We start from the raw sequence: 13,267 nt of genomic DNA, 5'->3' as shown, positions 1-13,267 counted from the left end.
CCTCATTATTAGCTACCAACGTGCAACACATCCTGGCAGTCGCCGCAAACTGCGCATCTCCCCGCTGTGCCGGCGCCTCCTCTCTCTGCTTTCTTTTTCTCTCCACCTTTGCCCAGAGGCAGCCTTTGTTTACCCCCTCCAAACCCCCGCACGCGCGGTAAACCTCTCATGAGAGACCTGTCACATAGTGTGACTTTGTGGCATCCACCACTTCATCACACATCTCACAAGACTTCCTTGAGCTCCGTGGACTCAGAGGTGGCGCTCAGGGCTTTGAGCCAAGGGCCTGTGCTTGCGGGAGCTGCAGACTCCCGCGGCGAGCTTGGCTCTGTTTCCCAGGGCCTGGCCTCTTTCTAGAATTTCACAACTGGGTCTTTCAAGTTCTGCTTGGAATTCCTCCTGCATGCCTAATGGGCACCTCAAAATTAATTGAGCGGAAACAGAACTCATGATTAACTCCCACCCCCTCCGTCCACCCCCAATCAGTTACTTCCTCACTGTGCCTTCCTCACACCCCGGCATGGCACTCAACTAACCAGGCCAAAAAATCGGATACTGGATTTTACCTTTCCCACCCCCGTTTTTTCAATTCAAAGTGAGTCCTACCTAGACAAGGCGTGTCTAGATCCTCCCCTTTCTTGCTCTGTCTTTAGGGCTCCTGTTTTAGCCTAAGCTACCTTGTTTTCTGGTCCAGACTTCTACCAAGCACTTTCTACTGGCCTTCCTCTTTCGCGCGCAGCCACGCCCAGCTTGATACCCCTCAGCCCTTCCCGACTTAGAATGCAAAGCCAGGGTGCTTCCTAAGGCCTGGAGTGCCCCACCCACTCCGATCTCGAACACCCACTCACCCACCAGGCTCCTGCCCTCGGCACACACTCAAGCCCTTCTGTGTGTGCGGTGGACCTTGCTTCCAGGCTGCTCATCTCCCCAAAGCTGCCTTCCGCGTTAGACACTTTCCTGAATCCCCGGTGAGGAGCCACTTAGGGGATGAAACGTTTCTTTGGGCTGCCGTTTGAGGGATGGAGTTCATTATGGTGAGGAAGGCCTGGCATCAGGAGGGTAGCATTTCATATGCAGCCAGGTAACAGAGTGTGGGCGGGTGGTGGGGACCGGCTAGAAAACCTTAAGATCTCCACACAGTGACCTCCTTCTGTCAGTGGCTCCTAAAGGTTCCACAGCCTTCAAAAAGAGCTCAACCGCCTGGGAAGCCAACCAAATGCTCAGGCACACGGCCTTCAGGGGTGGTGTGGAGGGTGGGGGGACACATTTCACTTTCAAACCACAAGCGCTGTCTCTGCATCTAACTCTCAGATGTCATCTCCTCAGAGAGGCAGCTCTACATCTGTCTTTGTGGCTGAGGTAAGACACTCTGACCAGAAGTTATGTAAGAAGGGGAAGAGGAAAGGATGTGCTTGGCTTAGACTTCTGTGTCACAGTCGATCATTGAGGGAAGTCGGGGACAGGAGATTGATGCAGAAGCCATGCAGGGAGGCCACTGGCTCGCTCACGGGCTTTTGTTGTCTGTCTTTCTGTCTGTCTGTCTGTCTTTCTTTCTGTCTGTCTGTCTTTCTTTCTTCCTTCCTTCCTTCCTTCCTTCCTTCCTTCCTTCCTTCCTTCCTTTCTTTCTCTCTTTCTCTTTCTTTCTTTTTTTTTAATTAAGATTATTTATTTAGGCTGGGCGGTGGTGGCTCACGCCTGTAATCCCAGCACTCTGGGAGGCAGAGGCAGGCGGATTTCTGAGTTCAAGGCCAGCCTGGTCTACAGAGTGAGTTCCAGGACAGCCAGGACTACACAGAGAAACCCTGTCTTGAGAAAAAAAAAAATCCAAAAAAACAAAAACAAAACAAAACAAAAAAAAAGATTATTTATTTAGTATATGTAGCCGTCTTCAGACACTCCAGGAGAGGGCGCCAGATCTCATTACAGATGGTTGTGAGCCACCATGTGGTTGCTGGGATTGGAACTCTGGACCTTCAGAAGGGCAGTCAGTGCTCTTAGCAGCTGAGCCATCCCTCCAGCTCCGAGTTAGCTTTCTTATACAGCTCAGGCCCACCTTCCCAGCAATAGGGCTGCCCACAGTGGACTGGGTCCTCCTATATCAATTGAAGATTAAAATAGCTGGGTATAGCTGGGCGGTGGTGGCGCACGCCTGTAATCCCAGCACTCTGGGAGGCAGAGGCAGGCGGATTTCTGAGTTCGAGGCCAGCCTGGTCTACAGAGTGAGTTCCAGGACAGCCAGGGCTATACAGAGAAACCCTGTCTCCAAAAAACCAAATCCAAAAAAAAAAAAAAAAAAAGCTGGGTATAGAGGTGTATGCCTTTAATCCTAGCACTCAGGACGCAGAGGCAGGTGGATCTCTGTGGGTTCAAGTCTGACCTGATCTACAGAGTGAGTTCTAGGCCAGCCAAGGCTACATAGTGAGATACTGTGTCAATTTTTTATTTTTATTTTTTATTTTTTGATTAATTAAGAATCCTTCACAGACATGTCCAAGGCCAATCTTTCCTAGGTCATTTTAACTTTTGGTCTACCTCTGAGATGATGCCAGGCCACGCCACATTGAAGGTAACTAGGACAGAGACCCTCTGATGTAATCTAACGAGACTCAGTTGTTTTCACCTGCCCTCCCCAAATGAACTCTGTAGGAAATACCTATCGCCAGCCGGTGTTAGCCACCAGCTCCCGCATGCAGCACCAGGCGCCTTCAGATCCCATGTCCATGGGATCTCTGAGGTAGCACCTTACACCTCCTGAGATTACAGACTATAGGGAGAGGACTGAGAGAACACGCTGCCATTGAGTAAGCAAAAGCGTGTGTCTCAAAGGGACTGCATCATTCCTAACCTAGTGACATCACTCTTTTACTAAAACCAGAGGCTGGATGATTTTAGAATCCAGGCCAAATACCACTGCATCCATGGAAACAGATGCAGTGAATCACCACTACTGAATCAGACTTCTCTCCAGGATTTCCCTGATACATTCCATGTTTTTCCCTTTAGTGATTAGCAAACATTCATTGAACATCCACTGTGACACACACAGGAAATGTCACTACAAATACAAGGGACCTTTGTTGTGTTTCTCCTGTCCTCTCTGTCTGTCCTCTCTTCTCTCCAGCATAAACCGTGAATGCATAAAACGCTCCAGGCTTGCTTCTAGTGCCTGTTTCATTATCTGAGAGGTGACTGCAGCGACTGGTCAGTTAGACCTCTCGCGATAGTGACTTGAAGTGACAACTTTGACCGCCATGGTTATAGAGGAGAGATATTCCTTCCTCTCACCCGTCTTGTCCCCACTCCACCTCATCTTATCATGTATGTTTGTGTGTGTGTGTGCATGTGTATGTATGTGTTCATCTGTCACAGCAGCTGTGCATGTGCCCCAGAACATGTCTGGAGCACAGATGGCAACTCTCCTGTTAGGACTAGTCTTTCACCTTTTAATGGAGACCAGGTCTCTTGTTATTTCGCAGACGCAGATGTCACAAGCTTCTAGGAATTAGCCTGTCTCTATTGTCCATCTTGCTTTAGAACCATTGGGGTTACAGATGTGTGCTACCATACCTGGTTTTACGTGGGCTCCGGGGACTCTAGTTCAGGCCTTCCCCATTACATAGCAAGTGCTTTTGCCTACTGAGCTGTCTCCCTACCTGGTCCCATTTTGAGACAAGGTCTCAGGAAGACCAGGCTGGTCTTGAACTTGCTGTGTAGCCATAGGTGACTTTGAACTAGTTTTAATTTAATTTAATTTTGTTTGTGCATGTTTTATGTATGTACGTGTGCTGTGTGTACCTTGATGCAAGGATGCATTTGCCTGTGTGCATGGAAACCAGAGAACCATGCCAGGGGCCTCTCCCTATTGCTTTCTGCCTTATAGCTTTGGGCTAGAGTCCCCCATGGACACGGAATATCAGCGCTTGGGGTAGGCTGGCTGAGTAATGGGCTTATAGGATCAGCTTGTCTCCACTGGACAAGGTCAGGGTTCAGGTACCCAAAGCTGTATCTAGCTTTTGTTTATTCATGTTTCCTTATTTATTTTAATGTGTGTTCTGAGGGATTTGAACTTGGGTCCTCAAGCTTATAGAGTAAGTGTCCTTATTCAGTGAGCCATTTCTCAGCCCACCTGCTGGGATTATAGCCACGTGTTACCACCCCTAGATAGTTTGGCCATTTAAGGTCTGAATCTACCATAATCCTTAAAAATCAACCAAGTCTTTATGTTCATAAAAGTGCCTTAGAAAATCACAAGGCAAATAAATCTCATGCTTTATTTTTTTCAATTAAAAAACTAAGAATTTATTATTATTATTATTATTATTATTATTATTATGTGCATGAGCAGGTGCAGCATACATGCCTTAGCAAGAGCATGAGGCCGGAGGCTGACATTGTGGAATCAGTTCTCTTTTCCTTCCTTGACAGATCAAACTCCGGTTTCATGGCGAAGCACCTCTAGCAGCTGAGGCGTATCTCACTGGTTCCAGACTCCTCCTCTTCATTCCAATATGTCTGCCCTCTGATTCTCCGACTATAGAAACTCCCTCCCATGAGCCTATCCTTCCTCGGGATGCTACAATGCTGCCTCTCCTCATCTTCAGTGAAATCCCCTAAGTGTGTGGAGTAAGGTTGGATTATATTCCATGTGTAGGAATGGCAGACATTTTTTTTGTTGTTGTTGTTGTTGTTTTTGGTTTTTCGAGACAGGGTTTCTCTGTGTCACCCTGGCTGTCCTGGAACTCACTCTGTAGACCAGGCTGGCCTCGAACTCAGAAATCTGCCTGCCTCTGCCTCCCAGAGTGCTGGGATTACAGGCGTGCGCCACCACTGCCCGGCTATTTTTTGTTTTTTGTTTTTTTTACAAAATTTCAAGCAAGAGTGTACTGTACACTGAGCCCCTCCCTCCCTTTTCTGCCCCTCCCCATTATCTTTGCTCACCAAGGCAGCTTCAACCCAATTCCATGTAGTATTTACATACATGATCCTGCATATCAAATGTAGAAATCACAAACTGGAGAAAACATGATAGTTGTTCAGAGACTTGCTTAATTTGATGAACACTAATGTCCTAGCCTTTTTGGGAGGGGTGCTCAAGACAGGGTTTCTCTGTGTAACCCTGGCTATCCTGGCACTCTCTGTAGATCAGGCTGGCCTTGAACTCAGAAATCTGCCTCCCTCTGCCTCCCAAGTGCTAGGATTAAAGGTGTGCACCACCACTGCCCAGCTAATGTCCTAGCTTTAATCGCCAACTTAACATAACCCTGAGTCACCTGAGAAGGGAATCTTAGTTGAGATATTCTAGAATAATTAGACTAGAATAATTACCTAGTTCTTACTGGTCTATGGGCATATCTATGGGGGACTAATTTAAAGCCTGTGTTCTAGGAGGTTCCAGCCCACTATGGGCGGTACCTTTCCCTGTGTAGGCGGTCTTGGTCTGTATCGAAAGCTACTTAAGCATACACAGTTATACCAGTGAGCAAGCAGCTGACTCGGTGGTTTCTGCTGAACTTTCTTGGCTTTGAACAAGTCCCCGGGTTAGAGGTGATGCTGTGTGGAGGCGTGAGCAGACCCACCTTCAAGTCCTGCTGGAATTCTTGCCCAGAATTCCCTCAGTGACAGACTGTGACCTCATGATGATGCAAACCCTTTCCTCCCCTAAGCTGTTTTTGGTTATGGTGTTTGTCACAGTAACAGAAAAGAGACTAGAGCTATTGTTATCTTCAATTATATTCACTTTCCTGCAGATGGCATAACTTCTTCTTCCATGGATGAAAACAATTCATGTATGTTAGAAATGGCAGCTAATGGGTCATTTTTACAGGTGCCTGGAGCCAGCTTCGGTTCAGCTACATATGGACAGAAAACACTATACCCTGCTAGTGTCTGCTAGCCCATCCCCCTCCCAACTCCCCTAAGATGCTCCCCAAATTAGAAGTTTAGAGTAGAATATTAGTATCAGCTAAGATCAAGGTCAAGTCTGCAAGCTCACAGGCTGCTATGATTTAAAATAAGGGTAGAGTGAACCTGTCCAGGCAGAGTTTTTGTTGAGAAAAAGACAAACATGGGCAAATGGCCACTGAGCGGATAAGACTTGGATGATTGTTCCATCCTGGTTACCAAGAAGGGGTGGGGGTGGGGGTGGGGGTGGGGGGGGAAGGGTGGAGCACGTGCTGTTCTGAGCCTTCATCTGGGTACCTGCCATTCTAGGCTGATGTTCAGTCTTCCAAAGCCTTAACCAAGATTGACTCAGTTTCTCTTCTTCGGGACCTCAGTACAATTTTCTTTCTCTCCTTCCTTCCTTCCTTCCTTCCTTCCCTCCTTCCCTCCTTCCTTCCTTCCTTCCTTCCTTCCTTCCTTCCTTCCTTCCCTCCCTCCCTCCTTCCTTCCCTCCTTCCTTCCCTCCCTCCCTCCTTCCTTCCTTCCCTCCCTCCCTCCTTCCTTCCCTCCCTCCCTCGTCCCTCCCTCCCTCCCTCCCTCCCTCCTTCCTTCCTTCCTTCCTTCCTTCCTTCCTTCCTTCCTTCCTTCCTTTCTTTTAAAGATTTATTTATTTATTGTATATATGAATACAATTATAGCTGTCTTCAGACACACCAGAAGACAGCGTTAGATCCCATTAGGTTGTGAGCCACCATGAGGTTTCTGGGAATTGAACTCAGGACCTCTAAAAGAACAGTCAGTGCTCTTAACGACTGAGCCATCTCTCCAGCCCCTGATTTTCTATTTTAAAATTAATTACTTGTTTATTTTAGGTGTACGGGTGTTTTGTCTACATGTATGTCTGTGTACTATATGTGTGCCTGATACGTGTGGAGGTCAGAACAGAGTGTTGGATGGCTGTGAGCCACTACGTGGGTGCTGGGAAACAAACTCCAGTCCACTGGAAGGGTAGCCAGTGCTCTAATTGCCGGGCCATCTCTCCAACCCTTCATGTCCACTACTTCTACTACGAACTGAGGACTATCGTTTCTGTTTTTGTTTCTCTCTCTCTTCATATATATGACACACACGTTTATGTGTGGGTGTGTGCATGCCATGACACACACGTTTATGTGTGGGTGTGTACATGCCATGACACACATGTTTATGTCTGGGTGTGTGCATGCCATGGCACACATGTTTATGCCTGGGTGTGTGCATGTCATGACACACACGTTTATGTGTGGGTGTGTGCATGCCATGACACACACGTTTATGTGTGGGTGTGTGCATGCCATGACACACATGTTTATGTGTGGGTGTGTGCATGCCCTGGCACACGTGTGGAGGTGAGAGGACAACTTGCAGAAGTCTGTTCTCTCCTCCCACCATGTGGCCCTGGGGACTCATGCTCTCAGGCTTGGCTGTGACTATCTGCTCAGCCCTCTCACCTGCCCGCAAATTCTCCTTTTAAAAAATTTAAATGAAATTATTATTTATTAATTATTCATTATTATTAAATGATACACAAGACATGAATGTTATACGCCTGCACGAAGTCCCCATGTCCATACACATGTCCAAGTGTGCGACACTAAGTCAGACTTAATGGAGACTAATGTCTTTATATTTCTTAATAAACATAGAATTTCCCACTTGTGTGACTACACTTCAGCACACTCCGATGTTATTCTGTTTCCCATCCGTTTTGTTTTTCCTTCCCCTCCCCCTTTCTTTCTTTTCTTTTTCTCTGAACAACGCACTACACCCTGCTACCTCGGTTTAACAGACCAGCTCCTTTAATTCTACCAATGGGCTTCATTCCCCTTTGCCTTATAGCTAGGCATTTTTGTAGAATCTGGTGATGGAGGGGACGGTATCTTACCCATGACAACTACAGAAATACCTCTGTCCTGTTTTCTAAAACCGAACATGCATAGAGCAGCAGCAGGAAATGGTCCGGAGAAGCAGGCGCACTCCAGTCCAGATCACTGTGCTTCATTGGTTTAGGTCTTATCCCGAGTGGTGTCTGTCTGTCCCCAAATTGCAGTGACAGGAACGGCTTTTGGGATGGCCAGTGTCACTCACTCACTCTTTTCTTTATGGGGAAATGCAGAGTTGGCTGGAGTCTGACTTCTCCAGGCTTGCCCAGCTGGTGGGATCAGAGGAAGACCTGCCGACATCTTCGGCTCTCCGCCCACTGCCCCTGCCCCATGCTTCAGCTTCACAAAATCATTCATTTCTGTCTTTTCCAACCCTAAGAACTGTGGGCTTTGACCTTCAGAAGGCATTTCATTCTTTTGACTAACAAAGTGTGTGTGTGTGTGTGTGTGTGTGTGTGTGTGTGTGCGCGCGCGCGCACAGGCCTGAAAGGCACTTACAAATAATTGGATCCGACGCTTACGTGGTTTTTGCTGCATTAGCTGCCCAAGGCGCATAATGAGTCAAGGAAGCGACTCGCCTGGCACTCGGTTGGACTGCGTGGTATCAAGAAGAGGCAGGTAAATTGGAAGAGGTCTGGAGGAGATCTGCTAAAAGGAGGAAAGGAGGGAAAAATTGAGGCAGCGAGACAGGGAATGCTTCGCTGAGCAGCCAGTCAGCTAGAAGAGAGAGTAGGCTCTGGGATGTCTATGAATATTTTCAAGCTGGAATAAAATGGTAATTGCTTTTACTATTTTGGTGGAGCTAAGAAAATGCACTGAGTAGATACGAAGAAAGCATACCGGGTACCAGCACCGGCTGAGGTAAGGACCTTTAGCTTAACTCTCTGTTGACCACCGCTTTTGACATTTTATTCCCACCACGGTCCATGACTAGGATGACTAGCTGTCCGGTTTGGCCTGAAACTCATGGTTTTCTTGACTGTGGGACTATCAGCAGTTAAGGCTAGACGGTCTTGTGCAAACCAGGCCCAACTGCTGCCTACTGACTGCATTGCTTAACCAACCGCATGTGAGAACCATAAACTGGGCTTAGCCTACCTGTGCATCTTTGGGTGAATGTAAAAACAGAAGTCTTGTTGGCATGAGGATTTCAAATCTCGAAGACATGCTAAAGAGATCCCGGTTGCTCACGGCTGAGCCACAGGATGCCCCGCTGTGCGGTTCCGCATCTACAGAGAAGCAAAGTCTGTTGGCCTGGACTCAGCCCAGGGGCATCTGGGTTCTTTGAAAGGATGGAGCATATGGCTTAAGGTTGTTCAGGACAATGCATTATGGGACGTCTACGTAGGCTGAGCCACCAGTGTTTAATCTCTTATCCCTCTTACCAGTCTTACATCTCTTCTCTCACTCCCAGGCCCTCCCTCCCCTCCCCCCCTCCACATGGTCATGGCCGGCCTCTGCTTCTCTACTCTCTCCCTCTCTCTGCCTCTCTCTGCCTCTACTACCCCCTTAATTCCCCTCCCATGCCCTAAATAAATTCTATTCTATACTATGTCGGTGTGTGTCCGGTCCCTCAGGGGGAAGGGATGCCTTGGCATGGGCCCGTTGAGGCTCCCCCTTCCCCCACACCACTGTAGAACATATTCTCTCGCCTCTTTCTCTTTCTCTTTTTATGATCACAACATCAGCTAAGAAACAGGATCAAAGTCAGTTGCTAAAAAGCAAACACAGGAGGAAAGGAAAAAAACCACAGTTCAAGGCTGTCTGATCTTGTCTGGTCAGAACTGAGGTGTGGGTCAGGAGCAGACTGGGCGTTTAGTTATCAGTCTCATGCACCCTGACTCCACAACTGTAGACTGACTTGTATGCAGGATAACATGGCTGGCTGCCATTAAGGAAAGAGCAGTGTGCCCCAGGTGCAACCTCTTCCTCCTTAGACATGTCTGGAGGTGTAGCCGCTGGCAATTGTGGAGAACCCGGTTCACCTGGAAGGAAAGCTGGAGCTGGAATAGAAAGGACAACAAAACTTGGGAGGCAGAGGCAGGTGGATTTCTGAGTTCGAGGCCAGCCTGGTCTACAAAGTGAGTTCCAGGACAGCCAGGGCTACACAGAGAAACCCTGTCTCAAAAAAAAAAAAAAAACAAAAAACAAAAAACAAAAAAAACAAAAAAAAAGAAAGGACAAGAAATAATGAGAGAGATAATGAAGCCAAGACATAGCTTTTGAATTTAAAGGTGGGGGGAGAAACCCTTCCCCCAAAATGCTGGGGTCTGGTCAGCTGGTTCATCTACTTGGTGGGTAGCCCGTCTCAGTGCAGGAAGCTGTGGATCTAGAATAGACTTCACTTAGGTCCGAAAGCTCCACCCCAGGTGCGCAACTGTGGCAAACACTGAGGTCTGAATTTCCCTCTCAAGGGCTGAGGGTGGGGGCTGGCACATGGGGGGGGGGGGATGAAGAACACAGTGGAGGCAAGCAATAAGGGAACGGCCTAAACTCAGACCTCGGGGAGCATGGCGGCTGCTACAACTTGCCCTGTGTATCCTGGTTGTCGATGCAGATTAAATAGCTCTGTGTCCGTTGGTCACCACCCGCTACCACTTCTGTAGCATCCGCGTGGTCCCCATCCTCCTTAAGGATTGTCTGTCACCTTCCTCTTCATCTAAGTCCCGCGTGTGCCTAGTTCCAGGAATCTAAGTCCAAAGGAGTCCGAGGAAGACAATGTTTGCACTTTTCCAGCTTCTGCCGTGGTAGCTGACTTCACATTCCCAGACTCGTGAAATAAGGATCTTCGTGGCTGGACAGAATGACAGAAGTCAGAAAGAATGACAGTTGTTCTCACAGTACCCGCTTCAGTGGCTTGGTGTCAATATACACAGGCGCTTGTGGTCTTAAACTCTCGCTTCCCACCTGAGGTAAGATGGCCGACATTCATTTTATTGTAGAATATGCTCCCCGTTAAAGCCTAGTTGAATCCGTTCATGCCTTCTGTTCTGAGTCACTTTAAAGTTCAGGAGTCCAGACCCAGAATTCTCAGGGATTCCACCTGATTCTATCCTGAGACTCTGCAGTCCATGGTCCCTCAGGCTTTCCATTGCTGTGAATAGACACCATGACCAAGGCAACTCTTTTTTTGGTTGTTTTTTTTTTTTTTTGGATTTGTTTTTTTCCGAGACAGGGTTTCTCTGTGTAGCCTTGGCTGTCCTGGAACTCACTCTGTAGACCAGGCTGGCCTTGAACTCAGAGATCTGCCTACCTCTGCCTCCCAGAGTGCTGGGATTACAGGCGTGCGCCACCACCTCCCGGCTAGCAGCCCTACTTCTTGACAGACAGGCGAGACCAAAACCAACTTTCTTTCTTTGTTTTTTAAGACTTATTTATTGCCAGGCGTGGTGGTGCATGCCTGTAATCCCAGCACTTGGGAGGCAGAGGCAGGCGGATTTCTGAGTTCAAGGCCAGCCTGGTCTACAGAGTGAGTTCCAGGACAGCCAGGACTGCACAGAGAAACCCTGTCTTGAAAAACCAAAAAAAGAAAAAAAAAAGACTTATTTATTTATTTTATCTGCCAGTACACCATAGCTGTCTTCAGACACACTAGAAGAGGGTATCAGATCTCATTACGGATGGTTGTAAGCTACCATGTGGTTGCTGGGATTTGAACACAGGACCTTTGGAAAGAGCAGTCAGTGCTCTTAACCACTGAGTCATCTCTCCATCCCCAAACCAACTTTTGACATCGCATTGTTGTGTGTTTGTGCCTTCTTGTGTGTACATGTCTCTCTGTCTCTGTCTGTCTGTCTCTGTGTGTGTGTGTGTGTGTGTGTGTTGTCTGTTTGCAAACTAGTTCTGATGGACACTGTACAGCATAGGTCACAGAATTACACACAGAGAATCCCACTGACTTATTTTTCTTCTGACGAGTGTGTCTCCTAGCAGCACTGTGTGTGGCGGTTGGTGATGTTACTCTAACAACAGTAGGTGTAAATGCTAGTTCAAACCCAGAGCAAGTCTGCCTTGTAATGGGAAGGGACTGGTGGACGGAAAGCCCATCCACCACCAGGGGGCAGGCTGGTCCCTTCGAGAAGGAATTAACGAGGGCTGAAAGCTGTTGCTGTCAGAGCCTGGAGTCCAAGCTAGGAAGTCAATCAGATCAGCTGTGAAGAAGGAAGCCGGCCGGCATCTTTGACCCCACTCACGGAGTCCATTCCTGATTTCCAGTCAGTTGTGTGCATGAGCCTACTAGAGTCACTCACTGGCTGGGAGAGAGTTGACTGGCAGCTACAGGGCTGATCTCCACCATTCCTCACCTTTACCACCATGGAGTGAAGGTCTTTGAGGCCTATACTCTTGAGACACATGTCTAGATACCCATCCTATGGCTCCTTAAAGCTCCCTGATACTGACTTTTTAATCTGTTTCCTCCAGGTTCCTGACCGGCCAACTTAATATCAACCACTATTGAAGAATCAATAATATGTGGACTGGGAGGATGGCTCAGCGGTTAAGAGCACTGACTGCTCTTCCAGAGGTCCTGAGTTCAGTTCCCAGCAACCATATGGTGGCTCACAACCATCTGTAATGGGATCCAATGCTCTCTTCTGGTGTGTCTGAAGACAGCCACACTGTATATATATATATATATATATATATATATATATATATATATATATATATATATATGTATATATATATATGTATGTATATATGTATATATATATATGTATGTATATACATATATATAGTGAATGGATAAATCTTAAAAAAAGAATCAATAATATGTAATGTCAAGCTTCCTCATCTAGCAAAAACTGGACAATAAACTATCATACACGAAGTGTACGATAGTGGTTCCCAGCCTCTCGACCCTGTACGACAGTGGTTCTCAGCCTGTCGGTCATGACCCACTTGGGGGTTGCATATCAGGTATCTATATTACTATATTTAGAACAACTACAAAATTACAGTTATGAGGTAGCAACAAAATAATCTTATAGTTGTGGGTCAGCACAACACGAGGAGCTGTATTAAGGGGTCTCAGCATTGGGAAGGTTGCATCCTGCATGTTGAAGGACGTAGGATGGTTTCCCTTATCTACAGTTTTTAGTGGCCATTCAAGAATGCTGGCGTAGGGTTATTAGTCTAGTGAGGTTGGCACATGCACGTCAGGCAGACCCCCCCTCAAGCTAACCTTGACTTCCTCCTTCTTGGTTGAGTTGAGATAAGGAACTCCGTGAGCATGGAGGTGGAAATGGAGGGGCGGGGCGGGAGAAGTACAAGTGAGTCTCATGTTCACAAACTGGCTTGTTTTCACCATTGGCGTGAGCACTCACACACATCCGTTTTTATTTGCCCAGTTCTCTCTCTCTCTCTCTCTTAGATTTATTTCATGTATGTGAGTACACCGTCACTGTCCTCAGACACACCAGAAGAGGGCATCAGAGCCCATTATAGTTATGGGCCACCATGAG

At 47.4% G+C, this 13,267-nt stretch overlaps 1 long non-coding RNA gene across 2 annotated transcripts in view; it reads left to right on the top strand.

Annotated features, from left to right (window-relative positions):
• LOC127666155 (uncharacterized) overlaps positions 1-12,425 on the top strand; it is a 31,040-nt gene extending 18,615 nt beyond the window's left edge. The window contains exons 3-5 of one of the 2 annotated variants that reach the window (XR_007973552.1): positions 4,426-4,623; positions 10,539-10,714; positions 12,225-12,425. This is a non-coding gene — a long non-coding RNA (uncharacterized LOC127666155). Of the gene's footprint in view, positions 1-4,425; positions 5,742-10,538; positions 10,715-12,224 lie in introns of those variants that run through there. The other variant, XR_007973551.1, reaches the window with a different exon arrangement.
• Positions 12,426-13,267: the final 842 nt, after the last annotated feature.

This window comes from Apodemus sylvaticus, chromosome 15, assembly GCF_947179515.1.
Source record: "Apodemus sylvaticus chromosome 15, mApoSyl1.1, whole genome shotgun sequence".
NCBI lineage: Eukaryota > Metazoa > Chordata > Mammalia > Rodentia > Muridae > Apodemus > Apodemus sylvaticus.
Note: the sequence above shows the minus strand (reverse complement) of the source record. Positions and strands in the feature narration are given on the sequence as shown.